Consider the following 15,426-nt stretch of genomic DNA (forward strand, 5'->3'; position numbering starts at 1 on the left):
CACACACACACACACACATCTTGTAACAGGTGCATTCCTGCAGTGCATTGTCTCTGAAATAAGCCAAGAAAGCAAATGGGTATAAGATATAAAAGTCTGCAGCTTTATCTTTAAGATGTTAGACATACTGTAAGACACCCACTGTTGCTTATTAAATATGTAGAATTGTCACTGTTCACATGATTAATAACAGTTATCCCAAACTTTGGATATCTATATATCCAGGCATATAGATCATAATTATACTTTCCCACATACACTTTCCACACTAGAAATATGTGAAAAAGTGCTTAATGGAGTGGGGGACTTTAAGTGATCTACACAATCCATGCTTCCCAAGCATATTGACTAGTTGAAACAGAGCTGCTTTCCAAAATTCAGTTTTGCATCTGACTCAACTTGTATCTGGAAATATGTAGAAAAAAGTGTTTATTTTGCATGAAATGTGGATATTGGGAAGAGTGTTCACAAAGGAGAATTTAAACTATGCAAAACACAAAATAAAGTATACATTTTAAAATGTACATAAAGACTGTAGATATTATGAATATTGTGCACAAAAACTCACCCATGGTTTGGATTAAAAATAAAACAACCAATTGCAAGCTCATGCTGAAACTAAATGAAACAAATGTGACCCAGATCCATCCATCCAAATAGAGTTTCCTTTAAAAAACAGGCTTGTATACTTGCTAAGCAAGCCAACACAATGATGCCAATCTTCAGACTAGAAAACAGAACTAAAATCAACTCACTTTCCAACGGTGTGTATTTATCTGAGAACAAAATCAAGAAAAGTTCCAAAATGAATACTTCCTTTTAAAAGAAAATGAAGCAGGATTAATTAGCTACAACTTTTCTACCAGGAACCCATATCCTAAGAATAGCTTACCAAAGCAGTTTAATGCTGTCTGGATGTTAGGAGACCCTGTGACAAAGCACCAGCATACAAGAGAGTTAAGCAACTGGACGATGAGAAAGTACATGCTATTTTTTAATCAACACTTGTGCATGTGCTCACACACTCATATTACTCCAGGCCATCACCTAAAACTCATAGATTGCCATCTGCAGCCAAAACAAGTCCACAGCAAAGGGGGCAAAATTCCAGAAGGAGAACTCCTTACAAAAGTATAGTTGAAAACTGAATCCCAGAGTGGGAGGCAGGAATCCCACAGGAGCTTACAGCCTTGCTCAAACAGAAAGCCCACGTTTAAACTAAACTCAGAATTTAAAAGAGGAAAAATAAGCATTGTAATGCACAGCAATACATCATTTTCCAGGTAAACAAACTCAATACTACTCATTAAACTCAATTATGAAGGTAGAAAGCCAACATAGCTTGGAGGGTTATCAGTGTTTTGCCCTAAGTACTGTGTGTATGACTGCCTGCCTGCTGGCCAGAACCCATGGGGGTGTGCTCACTGTAATGAGCTCCTGCCTCTTAGGGAACAAATACATTCTCTTGAAGCCAAGGTTGTTGACCTGGAGAAGGAAAGATAGGCAAAGAGACTCTTGGGGACGAAATAGCAGGATCCCAATTCCTGGAGACAGCTCTTCTGTTGTCATAGAAAATTGCTGGACTGATACGAACGCTGTGGATATCAAGCACTGTCTAACTAGCACTATAGTGCAGGGTGCAGTCAGTGGTGGTCCATGCTGATACCAGTGGCATAGGAGTTATGAGGTTCAAGCAACCTCATTGCTTGGTAGAAGGCCGAAATCCAGAATCAAGCTGGCTTTCTTTGAAATACTACCCATTCCATGTACATGGATAAAGGAGTCTCAATGTTTGGATGAGACTGAGGTATAGGGAAGAGTAAGAGTAAGAGATTTGTTAGGGACTGGGTAACATTTTATGATAGTTGGGCCTTTACAAGAAGAATGGGCTCCACTGGAACCAGAAAGGAATCAGACTGCTGGTGCAAAACATAAAAAGTTGCCAGAGCAGCTTTTAAGCGGAACCTGGGGGGAAACTGACAAGAGCTGGGAAGCATCCGATTCAGATTAGACTAAGAGTTAAGTCTAAAATGTCAAGGGAAATTGAAAAGGCAAGCACTTGTTGCTGAAGGACCACAAATCAGACACTAGGTGTAGCCCTCCAGGGAAAGCATCACCACTAAGAAGATTCTCTTTTTGGTAGCCATTTGTCATGGCTCAGCATTGGGAAACAGATGCTTTTTCCAGTATTCTAAACCTAAGTAAGAAAGGAAGTTAAAACCACCTAAACAGCACTTGGACCTGGAAAAGGACTGGGAGGTGGTATTACTAGCATAGCACAAGAGTAATATGATAAAGCTAGTTTCTTTCTGTTCATAATCTAACCACCTCATTCTGAACTAACAGCAGATGCCAACCCACCTTCAAAGGCAGTCCCACATAGAGTATATTACAGTAGTTTATCTGGTGCTTAACAGAGCATAGATCACAGGGGCATTTATTTAATTAAATGCAGCGTGGTCGATTCACATGATCCTATTTCCCAGTTTCACAGAGAACCATGAAGTGGTTGACAAATGAGTCAATGGTCATTGCAAAATGAGCCTTTGCATCATATGAATAAAGTATCTGTCACTGGTGAGAAAAAGCTGCATGTGATAATGTCTTAATGTGTTAACTACCATATGAGATGGTTGTTTGACTTTGCCAGTGTTTGGCCGCCAACTTTAATGGACCATTATTGATTCCTCTCCTCCATACCAGCCCCAGCCCCACCCTCCACTCTAGCTTGCTGGCTTGCATTCCAAACCAATATATTCTATCCAGAAGGCAGGGCAATAATCTTAGGTAAAACTGACACAGAGACAGGATTCCCAGTTGGAGCATTTGTACAGACCTACTTTCATAAGATGCTCCTGTTGGTTATTTCTAATGCACATCAACTCAAATTGTGCCATGGCAAGCTCTGTATAGATTATTAGCACAAGTAGACTTTACTGTGTAAGAATAACTTCACTAAACAACACAGCTTTCTCACTGTCTGATCTCTCAGAGTCGCCTGGAGCATTTAATCAGAGATCTGGAGAAGCAAATGCCATGAAACACAAACCTGCTGTTTATCTATTTCTAGGTCCATGTTCCTTTCATGAAATCATTGCCTCTTGAGCAAGCATAAGCTCAGTGCCATCTGGATCTTGCTTCCAAATAACCCCAAAGAAGACACTGACAGAGACTTGCTGCTCTCCTTTACTATCTCTAGCAACAAGTGAGGCAGAAAGATGGGGAAGAAGAGAAGTGAAAGCATGCCCATATGGGCAGACATGAGACTTGCCAATTCTTCTAGTCACCTGATTCCTCAGACCTGATCATTTAAGAACTATAGACATGTGATTCTGTTGCAGAGGTCTGGCACAAAACCTATTTGCAATGTAGGCATTTGTCTCAGTTCCAAAGGTTTAAGAGTGCTGTATTCTCTGACTATATTCTGGAGAAATGCAGGGGAATGCAGCTCAGGCCTGTGCTGTACCATTATTTAATAGTAGGAGTGATGAAGTCATTTCCCCAAGCATCAGGATGATTGATGGATTTTCCTTGCTCCAGCAAGTGAATGACATGATAACTAGACTTTCAAATTCTACTATTGTTTGTGACATATTAGCATAGAGGAAATCCAACTGAGAAAATAATCAAGCAGTAGCCTGGCAAAGCTTTCCTTTTCCTTGATGGAGTTCCTATTTCACTCCAGTAGAATTGCATCACTGCTCTGCAAGATTGGGTACAGATATAATTCAGAGTGAAAGGTTCTACTTCAGGTGGCTGCAGATGGGTTTGTTAAAGCTCAATGTATTTCGCAATTGCACTTACGCAGTAAGAAGCGAACAATTGTGTCTGGGTTCAGATAACAAGGGCTGACTGTGGGTTGCCATCAAACTGTAGATTGTTGTTGAAGAAAACTCATGGTTTGTTGTTGGATTATGAACTGTGAGTTGTTCATCATCATTTGTTATCTCTACTGGGTTCAGACACCATGGTAACCAACATTTCAACAACAACCCACATTCAGTCCTTGACTGTGGAATAATTGTGTTATCTGAACCCAGCCACTGAGTTCACTGTAGTTTATTCTCCGGTAATATGCATAGGAGTGCAGCCTTGCTCTATAAGCACAAGTGTAACATTTTACTAGCAGTTTTTTTTTTAGTTTGGGGATTGAGGTTTTGGGGTACTGGTTAGAGGTCAAGAGGAATGGTTTCAGTGGACTCCTGGGATGTGGGGAGAAGAGGAAATGACTTACTGGGGCTTCAGCAAAGTGGAAGCAACTTGGAGATCCTTCAGTTGCTTATCCTTCTCTCGCCACGATTCTACAGCTTTCCTCTCTTTGACCCACAAAAGCTCATTGCCTCCCCTCAGCAATGAAAATATAAGTTTTCTAGTGTATTTTTAAGACTTTCTGATTGTCTCCTTTCTCTTATTTTAAAGAAACAACCAGCTGAAATGCCTGCCTACTCAGAAGCAGATCAGAGAAGCTTCAATGTCCTTATGCACAAGTAATTCATATGGACATCAGTACAGCTAACTTGTGGGAAAGTTCACATGGGGGGAGTGCACTTGCTTTCTTTAGGGTGAAGGAAAATGTGGGTGCTGGTCCCACTGCCTTCCCTACATCAGACCTGGAAGGGCAGGAACAAGTAGCACTCATGCTCTTTTTTCAGATTTTTCATGAGGAGCACGAGGATCTCTCTTTTTTCCTTCTTAAAAACAACTCTACTCTTTTATTCCTTTGCACCTTTGTGTAGCTAGTTAAACAAAATAAAACAAATAACACACACAAACACAAATGAACCTGAAAGTAGCATTTTCTGAACATAGCCCCTTTTCAATTCTTCTTGCAATTACATTTGTATGTGACACATGCTCACATTTTCAAATGCACATTTTAATGAATACAATGCTGTATTCTTTAACACATGCCCCAACGAAGATACACACATTTTGTATAAATATGGTTCCACTCTGCTGTACAATGACCCTGGCAAGTGTCCTGCCCCCTGTTCATGGGACACTTGCCAGGAACTAAGCTCCATATTCTACTCTAGTAGTACCCCTCTCCCACACCAGTGCAGAAGAAAATTGCTGCTTGCTCAACCAGGGATCTGTGAGTGTTCATGAACCACCCCTCAGCTCGGCTTGCCTTGGAAGCCTGGGCTGAACATAAAAGAAAGCATGGCTACACTTGGAGGTTGGATTCCAATCGGGTACACCCCAATCCTAGCTCTAGTGGTGCCACTAGGTCCCAGGTTTAATCAATTATGCTTCATCAACCAAGAAAGATAATGTAGCTGATATGTTAAAAATCTCTGAGACCCTGGAAAACGACAGCCAGTGAGATTTTTCAGTATCTAGTTAGCTAGACAAATAGTTCGGCCATGTTTTAAGTTGCTATTTCAGTGGGGCTTACTTCTGAGTAGATATGGATAGGAATGACCCATACACTGCTGGAGAAATGTTAATGCTTCCAATATTATGTGTGTGATGTCACCTGTGTAGAAATCAGAATTCTCCTTAATGACCTTGGAAAGAGGGTGGGAAGCCAGTATCTTGCTAAGTAATGACTGATGCCATAAATCCTGCATCCCACTAACACATGTGTGATTTTCAAAGCGTCTGTCTTTACACAGAATATATAACTGACACATTCACACCATTAATTGGGATGGGGTCTTATGCACATAGCATATTCTTCCAGCAAGACAGAGTTAAAATATTCAGAGAAGGGATGGCACTAACTGCTCTGCTAATAAAAACTACTAGGCTTGAGAAAAAGTGACAAAATGGTTTCCCATGGTGTTCTTTGTTCCAAGAAAGCCTAGAAAAAAGAAGTTTTATCTTTTAGTGTGTCAGGGAATCCTCATGGTAGTGTTGAAGTAGATATTTCAGAAGCAAGGTCTGCAAAAGAAGAAGAGCTGAACATAAAGAGGTCAGTGGTAGTCAATGGTACACATACTTCTTTGAGATAAAGAATATATACACACATAATCCAAAGTCAAAGCAAGCAGGGTTTCTTGAACCACCTTTGTGAATTCTAGTATAACCTGACATTATTCACACTTCCTAAGCTAATATGCAGAGCAGATGACGTGAATGTTCCAATGCAGTTCTTTACACACACACACACAATTTCTCTCTCTCTCTCAAAATATAATTTAGAATACATACTTTGAGGAAAAATAGGCTTTAATGCACATGTTTATGTACATTTTTGAAATATTAATGTGCTAGCAGGACAGAGTGGACTTTTTGGAGAGCACAAAGGAATGTGACACGGATCAGAAATAATCTTATTCATCAAACCCTACCAGGAATTTCATTGAAATAATATGTTTAATATGTAAGTTTCATTCATCAGTAGCATGTTGACAATCCAATAATCTGGTTTTTTTTAGTCATGCACCACTGTTTCCAAAGCAGCTCGACTTCTTAAGAGCATGTCCAAGCAACTGGTTTCTGCAGTTCTGTTTTATCAACATGGCTAGAACACAACACATTCAGAGAAAATTTGGATTATTTTTTTTCTAAAACCAGTGGCTGAAAAATGTGATGACAGAAGGAGCAACCAGAGGCACTGTAGGGCCTTGAGAAAACAACTGGAGCTTCATTCTTGTGTCTCAGTCAGCCAAGAACTTCTTTTCATTGCTTTTTTGACACCCCCCCCCCATGGTCCAGTTATGCACAAAACAGGCAGGTCTCCCCGAGAATCCCCTTCAATTTTCCAGTAGTTCTTATTTATCCACCATTGCGGACTGGGAGGTGCTTATATATACCCATCTTCCCAATGGTGTATATAACCCATTCTTGCATTCAGCAAGAATTATCATAAACAACTATCACATTAAACTGGAGGCTTCACAATACCACAAGCTTCAGGACAGTTGGTGAAAAATTGTTTATGCCAATAAAAACACTGACAGCTGAATGTCATGGATCAGCTGCATGGGAAGCTTGGGCTAGGGGAGGGGGAATTAGATTAATCCTGTCAGTATCGGTCTGACCCCTTGAAAATGGCAGGAATGGGTATGAAGGTTCACTGTCATGAAGTGAAGCCAAGGGGATCAACTAACAGCAGCATCTGCTAGTCCAGGCTAGGTTTGCTGTAATCGCTGCCATCCCAGCTGGGGCCACAGACTATAGGCTGCCAGACAACAACTCATTCATAAGAAACAGCAAGTCTGTGCACTAAAATCATGTACTGCAGGAAAGCTCCAGGCAGGTGCGAACATAAGAAGCAGGCAATTTGCTTCTTGGGAAAATGCAGCCATTTCCCAGATGACAAAAGTACATTCATTTTTTGTGCACACCCCATTAGCCCCAATCCCATGCCAGTAGTACGATATTGTGTCTCCATGTGCTGACTGTCACGTAATGACAGGGTTTCTATCTGGAAGGTAGCCAGAGTCCTATGTGGAAGTTTCTTTTTTAAATGGCATTCCAACACAGCTTTTTTTACAGTTTAAGAATGCACAACCAAAATGGAGATTTTATCAAGTAAAAGCTCATGGAAAGGTAAATAATGCGCGCTCTCTCTCTCTCTCTCTCTCTCTCTCTCTCTGTGTGTGTGTGTGTGTGTGTGTGTGTGTTTGGGCTGCTTTGAAATCTTGTTTGGGGGGCATGGGTTCTGATCCAACTAAAGCACTGTGCTTGGCTCCTGTTGAAATCAATGGAACAATTCAGTCAGAAATGACTTGACATAAATTGAAATTAGTGGGGGTTGAGTGCACCCAACTTTAGTTGGATTAGATTGGGACCTTTTACTTCATCAAGCTAGGACAAGTACCCTAGCACCAGGATGATACAACCATTCAGAGGCATTTCTGAAAGAAATTGAAAAAAAAAAGAATGTGGATGGGGCAGAGTGATGGGCTCCACTTCAGGAGGTTGCAGCCTGAGAAATGGACGGAAGATGTTCACAGGATAATCAACACTCATGGATCAAGATCATAGTGATGAGGATAATTAAAATAATGCAGATCTTTGCTAACAAGGGGTATATCACAGAAGAGCAAAGTATTATGGTAGCAGGAGGCACCTCTCAGCAAGTAGAAGGCTGCTGTCAAAACATTGGAATGGAACAGTTGGGGGAGCCATGATGACATTTGAAAGCTTAGCTGTTGCCCCAGATAGCATAAGAGAAGAAACATGTCTTCTTTTCCAAGCAAGAGCTGGCTAGAACAAGAGGTGCAATCTGACAAGCAAAGGAAACTGAAATTCTCTCCTGACATGAAGAAGAAAGTGCAAGAAAGGAAAAAAAACCCTAAAAACTTCAAGATTTGCCTTTGTACTTAGGATCTGTAACAGCAGATTTTATGTAGTAGTGTTCTATCTCTGAAACACTATCCTCAGAGAGGTCTGTGTGGTGCCTTCCTTTTGATTTTAAGTACCAAGTGGGGCCCATCCTATTCTCGTCTTTTATCTTTCTGGGTTTTTTACTGGTGGACATTTTAATGTTTGATTGTGTTAAGTTTTGAAACATAAACAAGAGCCTTGCTGGATCAGACCAAAGGCCATCATCCAGTTTCCAACAGACACCGATAGGAAGCCCACACAGTAGAACATGAGAGCAAGAGCCATCTTTCCTTGCTGTCCACAGAAACTGCTATTCAGGGTCATGCTGTCTCTGATCTTGGAGCTAGCATATAGCAATGCTTAGCAGCCCTCAGTTTACATGTTTTAAAGAACTTATTTTAAAATGTCATCTTGTGAGCTGCCTCGGGCATACATACAAAAAGGTAACATATAAATGCTTTAAATAACCAGAAAAGAAAGGTAGAAGGGAAATGCTAACATGCAAATGTCCTGCGGGCTGTAAGAGGCAGTGACTAGGGGAAGCAAAGAAGTTTAGAAGTTGGAAGAACAGAGTCCTGTCCAATTTAAACAGCTGGTTTCATTACTATGCTTCATTTCTACACACTTCAGTTGCAGCAAGTCCTTTGAACTAATCTGGAACTTGATGCCAGAGGATTTCTTGCACAAAGAAATGCCACCTTTCCAGGCTTTCCAGTTAAGTATCAGGTATTCAGCATCACATCTGGTACCAAAACTGCATTGAATGCATCTGTATGAAGGGCTGTGTAAACACTTGGCTGAACTTTTGGAGCAAGGAGCAAGTCTATTACACTTTTTAAAAATGAAATGGTTAAAATAAACCTTACATTAAGGGCATAGAGAAAGTGATCTACAAAAGTTCACAGATGGTATCATTATTTCCATCGCGATACCCTAGCCCCCTCTAGTCCCCCTATTGTCTATACAAAAGAAATGATCAATCTTGTGGAGGCCCACACCCAGTATGCATGTCCTAAGTTCAGGTCTTAGGAGGCACCAGTTCAGCAGTTGCCTTCCTGGTTAACTAAAGTGGAAATCATCCCATGGACATCTGCCCATTCTAGGGACTCAACTAAGACCCAGAGGCTCATTCTTCACAGACTACTGCACAGCAAGCTGACAGTAATGACTTTTGGCAACTACTGACCTGGGCAAGGGTCAAACCAGTGACCCAAAACAGAGTAGTTTCTCTAGCCTTTCACCAGCCCCCAAGAGCCAAACACAATTTGCCTTTGCTTTTTAAAAGGCAACCCTACAAAGAAAACCTAAACAGGTCCTGAACTGCATCTCAGCAGTAACCTTATCAGCATGCATTCCAGATAAAGGCTCCCCTTTCCCTGGGAGAAATCAAAGCCTTATTGATACGTGAATTATGAATGAAACCTTAAGCTTTTAAACTTTTAACCTGTGCATTCTGGAAAAAAAGTTTTCACAATGGATTTAAGAGGATGGGGGTGAAAGATCTTACAGCTCCTGTGAAATTTAGTTCTACAGATGTCAGTGGCAGAACTCAGTATTTTGTGAAACTCAGATCAATGCAGCTGAAAGGTGTCATTGTGATGATGCTGGATTACATGTATATATTGCTTTCAGCTTATCTGGACCAGTCACTAGAATTTTCTCATTATCTCCCCCCCCCCAAAAAAAAAATCAGATTTTTTTCCTTAAGATTTTCACTTAACTTTTAATAAACCTTCCCAGCCCCATCTCTTTGGCTTGCTACTTCTTGAATGCACAAATGGCACATGCTTAAAACTATCCAAAATCTCCCTACAGTTTGAATTTTAACTTTCTTGGGAACTACTATGCTTTAGAGTTATGCTGCTTCAGGAAATCTGGAAAATGCAAAATAACATGTGACTTGGAGCTGCGCCTGCCACACATTGTAACACTCTTGTGACTCAGAGGTCCAGCTGCCAGTGAGCAAGCTGATGTACATAGGGTCTACTAGGTTGCATCTTGCTGACAAGTCCCTTGAGCCAAATCCTGCTTTTGTGGGCCCAGTCGAATCTGAACCAGCTTAGCAAGGGAAAACCAAACAGTTCTCATTTTTTTCTGGTTCCAAAAACTAGAGTAACCAAAATAGGAACTGGAAGTATCACAGTTTTTAAGAGCTCAAGGTCCTTCAAGGTTGCTGATTTGCACTGTGCAGTATATCAACACCTTTATCAGCAATTCATTTTTACGTTGGATGTTGCTAGCCTGGAAGATGAGCCCTTGTAACATTTATGGCATAGCACATAGGAAGAGAGGGATGCAGCCAACCATGTCTCACAAATGATGGAAAAATTCTGGGGTGTCTAGATGGAAGAGTCAAACCATCATGGCTGCAAACCGTATTGGGTACCATTGACTATAGCACCAACAGGAGGTGGGTTTATTATGCACACCATCATTGCAGGACGCTGTGAGACAAAGCCTGGGAGATTGAATGAGGGACAGCAAATTGCTCAGAGATGTCATCGATGCAAACTGCATCATACAAACATGGATGTAAAAAGGTAGAATTACTTTTCCTTTAATTTGGATGATGTTGGATGCTCTTTCCTAAAGAGATAGGAAACTTTCCCTTCATGAAAAGCTACTCTAAGGACAAATGTTCAAGTATGTACATTTTATTCATGCACATTTTTTTTCACACAAGACACTTCTCATACTCCTGTCCCCATGTCTGACCTAACATGAAAATACCTTTCTTTAAAAACTGGTGTTTAAGCTCTCTCTTCTTTGAAAGGACTATAATCCACAACACTAATTATGCAGTTACCACTTTTCTGCTATTTTTGCAAAGTCCCATTTTCCCAGATACTTTGAAGGTCAAATAAACAAACATGTCTTTATGTGTTTTGCCATCTGAGCACAGGGATCTTTACTTCAAAAACTTTCATGCAACGCTGGAGATTACACTCGAACGGTTTCATCACTACCAGGTTTATTATGAATCAGAAGATCAGTCCATCATTGTGGAGAGGTCAAAGTATACACGAAGCAATCCTTAACACTGATGGGAAGAAAGAATGCATCATCCTTCTTTAAAGTCTTTGAAGTATTGCACAGCTCTTGGCAAATTGGAAAGTAAGAACCTGTATATTGAGAACAGCAATGCCACTTTAGTCTAAATCTTTGACTTTGACTTGGGTTCAGTTCCGGAAAAACTTGTGTTCTTGGCCAGAATTCTCAGGGAAAGAGGGGCCATACTGTCTGGACTTGGGTTAATTGAGACTGTCATATGCATGTGCATTGCACCCTTTCTCAAAGAAGCTCAATTCATTATCTTTTTCTCCCTGAACACATTATCCTAACAACAACCTGCAAACCCTTTCCCACCCTGAAAGGTACTAACTTTTGATGATGATAACGCCGATGATACCTAGCTCTACCTCTCATTTTCCACCAATCCAGGTGAGGCAGTGGCTGTACTGAACCGGTGCCTGGCCAAGGTAATGGGCTGGATGAGGGCCAATAAACTGAAGCTCAATCCAGACAAGATGGAGGTCCTGTTGGTTGGCGGATCAGGCTTCGGGGAAGGGGACCTTGACCTAGTCCTGAATGGGGTTGCACTCCCTCTTAGGGACAAGGTCCGCAGTTTGGGAGTGCTCCTTGACCCAGAGCTTTCACTGGAAGCTCAGGTGACAGCAGTGGCGAGGATCGCTTTCTTTCAGCTTCGGCTGGTCCATCAGCTGCATCCCTACCTGGAGAACGAATGCCTGGTGACAGTGACACATGCGTTGGTGACTTCCCGACTTGACTTCTGTAATGCACTCTATGTGGGGCTGCCCTTGAAGACGGTCTGGATACTTCAATTGGTTCAAAATAGAGCTGTCAGGCTGCTGACAGGGACTGGGCATTATGTTCACATGACTCCAGTCCTCCATCAGCTTCACTGGCTTCCCATTGAAGTCCAGGCCCAATTCAAGGTGTTGGTGATGACCTATAAAGCCCTTAACAGCTTGGGTCCTGGTTACCTGAAGGAGTGCTTACGTTCATATATGCCCGCCCGCCCCTTGAGATCAGCGGGAGAGGCCCTTCTCCGGGAACACTCTCTGAAGGATATTAGGAGGGTAAGTACTCGGAGGAGGGCTTTCTCTGCTGTGGCGCCCAATCTATGGAATGCGCTCCCCAGAGAGGTCCGCCTGGTGCCGTCATTATTTATTTTTCGGTGCCAGGAGAAGACCTTTTTATTTAAACGTCATTTTAATTGCTAATATTATTTATTTTACGTCTCCAGGCCAGGACATCTCCAATTTTTATATTGTTATTATTTATTTATTGTTGTGAGCCGCCCCAAGGCTTCGGCAAATGGGGTGGCATAGAAGCTTTCTAAATAAATAAATAAATAAATAAATAACTGACCCAAGGGCATTAGACAACGTGAAGGCTACGTGAGGATCTAAGCCTGGGTCTTTCCAGTTGTGGTCTGACCCTATCACCACTACACCATACATTTTTCCCTTGAGAGCAAGAATATTCCCCCACTACACATGCACATTCATATGCCATCAGTTCCTACGAAAATGAAGCCTATGTCCATGTAGTTCACCTGGATACATATTCGTCTCTCATTTATTGTTGTCCCATCTTCCTCCCATCTCTAAATTGCCTCCTAAATTTGGGCTTGTGAGTTCTCTGGTGAATCCCAGAGCTGACAACTTGTTCTGTTGAGTGCCTTGATCACTGAGGGTGCTGTACTGTCAGTATCACAGGACAAAAAGCCCGCTGTACCCCTCTTTTTAACCCCCATGCTCCAAACAAAAATAGATGTAAAAGGGAAGCAGAGCTTAAAAACAACAATGGCAGCAACTACTCTGGGGTATTTCTATGTGAGATCAGCCAACATGATCCTCCCTTGCAAAATGGACCATTATGTACCTTTTCCTTGGAAGATCAGCTGAAAACCCAGTGTACCACTTCTGCACAATAGTGCTACCAACAAATATTATTAATGCCATTTTTATGTCTCCCTTCCTCCAGAGACTAAGGTTGGGTCTGTCTTCCCTTTATCTTTACAACAGCAAAGGAAGCCAGATTATATAGAGAGAAAATAACTAGCGCAAAGGTGAGTGGAAGATTTGAACCTGGCTCTCCCTGAAGCTAATCCGATCACCCTGTTTCCACCTTTGCCTGCACACAGACTAAGTAGAGTAGAACGTTTAAGCAGCAAATTTCTTATATTTGTGACAGCTGAAACTCATTCACAAGCCCCCATTGCAGGAAGACCCAGAACCTCCTGCAGAGGCTCAAGACCACCAGGGCCAAAAGGCAACAGGAGAATGGGTCCTGAGGAATGCCCATTCAGGACCTACCTCTGCAGAAGAAGCGGTGATTTGTATCAGAAGCAGAAGAAGAGGGTCCCCCGAGCCCTCAGTAACCCTGTAGTCTGAAGAAGCAGGCAAGACTCCCTGAACCCAGGACAGGGAGCTCCTTGTGACAGGCTGCTCCTTGACAGCAAGCAGGATCCTCACAAAGAAACACTTTTCAAAAGCCACTAATGCACTGGATTTAGATAGCTTCTGCTTAAGAGCAGTGGTTGGGAGCAGAGAGGAATACTGGAAACATCTGTCTTCCTGTTCTGGTTCTAGGTTTCCTTGCTCTAGGATGCTTAGCTCTCATGTGGTCTAAACCCCTTGTGAGCATCTCCTCTCTCTATTTTGACTGTGTTTCCTGCCTGAACTTTGTCAACTGTGGTATTTTATTGAACTTGCCCTTGGACTGCATCTTGCATGAGCTCCTTGTCAGCTGCCTATTGACTGGGCTTCCTGTGTGAACCCTGTTTGCAGTGGTGCCTTGTTACTCTTGCTGGCTGCCTTGCCTCTGTTTTCTACTTATTCCTAACCTATGTGGTACTCCCAAGGATCTCCTAGTTACCGTATTTTTTGGTCTATAAGACGCACTTTTTTCCCCCTCAAAAGTAAGGGGAAATGTCTGTGCGTCTTATAGAGCGAATATGTGTGTGCAGTAAGTCTGTCAGATGTGCAGCCCATGGGGAAGTGGTGGGGAATGTGCCTGTGATTATGTGCCCATTTGATTCAGAATATTTTTTTCTTGTTTTCCTCCTCTAAAAACTAGGTGCGTCTTATGGTCAGGCGCATCTTATAGAGTGAAAAATACGGTATTTACCTTGGTCTGTTATCCAGTACTGAGCCTCAGGAAAGCAGGACATCATGGATCCTATGCAGGCTTCAGATTGCAAACCTGCGAATCCTAATTCATGAAACTCTGCTTTGACTGCAGCCCAAGTACTTTAGGCCCTCTCTAACATAAATACAGAGCTTAAGGTGCTGTGTTGCCAGGAGCTAACCTCACTCTGCTACCACCTCCTTACCTAGGATGGCTTACCATGGGTTTTAGATACTTGGTAACACATTTTCAAAACAGAGAAATCACAGGGTTGCAAAAGAAAATATACCTTAGTCAGAAGCACAACCACAGAAAAAAAAGGTGGTGGGGAGGCAGGAAAAAAGAACAACCAAAGATAAGTAGAGTCAATAAACCCAGCATGACTTGCCTGCATCTGTTTTATTATATCTCTGCTTACACACTCTTTTACATGTTGAGACAGGTCAGGCATCTAAAGAGAGTTTTAAAAGGAAAGTAAAAGCAAGGTATAGCTTTAGCAGAGACTGCACATTGGGATTAGTTTGGTATTTTGGAGGAAAATCTAGGGTTCACTGAGCCCTAGAAAATTGTTGCTGGTATGAATGTGGTGTGGGTTCTTTAAATGATAGCATGAAACCAAGAACTAGCAAATGAATGCATCAAGATGAGTGTGAACTCTATCTCTCATTTACATACACAGGCTGAAAAGCAAGAGAAACTACTGGACGTGGATATGTTAATATTAACATTTTATACATGTGTGTCACACCTATAAAAAGATTGCTTATTACCCATTACACGTTGAGTGAGAATTGAAAAACAGCAGGAGATCCTCTGAACAAGTCAAGTCTGTAAAGTTCTTGGTGCTTTTTCAAAAAGAAGGAAAGAAAATGAAACCAATCAGCTCTGTTTCAGAAGAATTAACAAACATTGCGCAGACCAGGCTTTGCACACAGAAGACAACAGGGTTTAATTTATATTTAAATTGGTTTAAGATTGAAGACTTGCAGA

General features: G+C 41.7%; 1 protein-coding gene across 5 annotated transcripts in view; it reads right to left on the minus strand.

Annotated features, from left to right (window-relative positions):
* The window catches only part of PLXNA2 (plexin A2), a 451,621-nt gene that overhangs the window by 318,602 nt on the left and 117,593 nt on the right, over positions 1-15,426 (minus strand). The window lies entirely within an intron of this gene.

The sequence above is a fragment of the Varanus komodoensis genome, unplaced genomic scaffold (assembly GCF_004798865.1).
Source record: "Varanus komodoensis strain SLA01 unplaced genomic scaffold, ASM479886v1 scaffold1, whole genome shotgun sequence".
Taxonomy (NCBI): domain Eukaryota; kingdom Metazoa; phylum Chordata; class Lepidosauria; order Squamata; family Varanidae; genus Varanus; species Varanus komodoensis.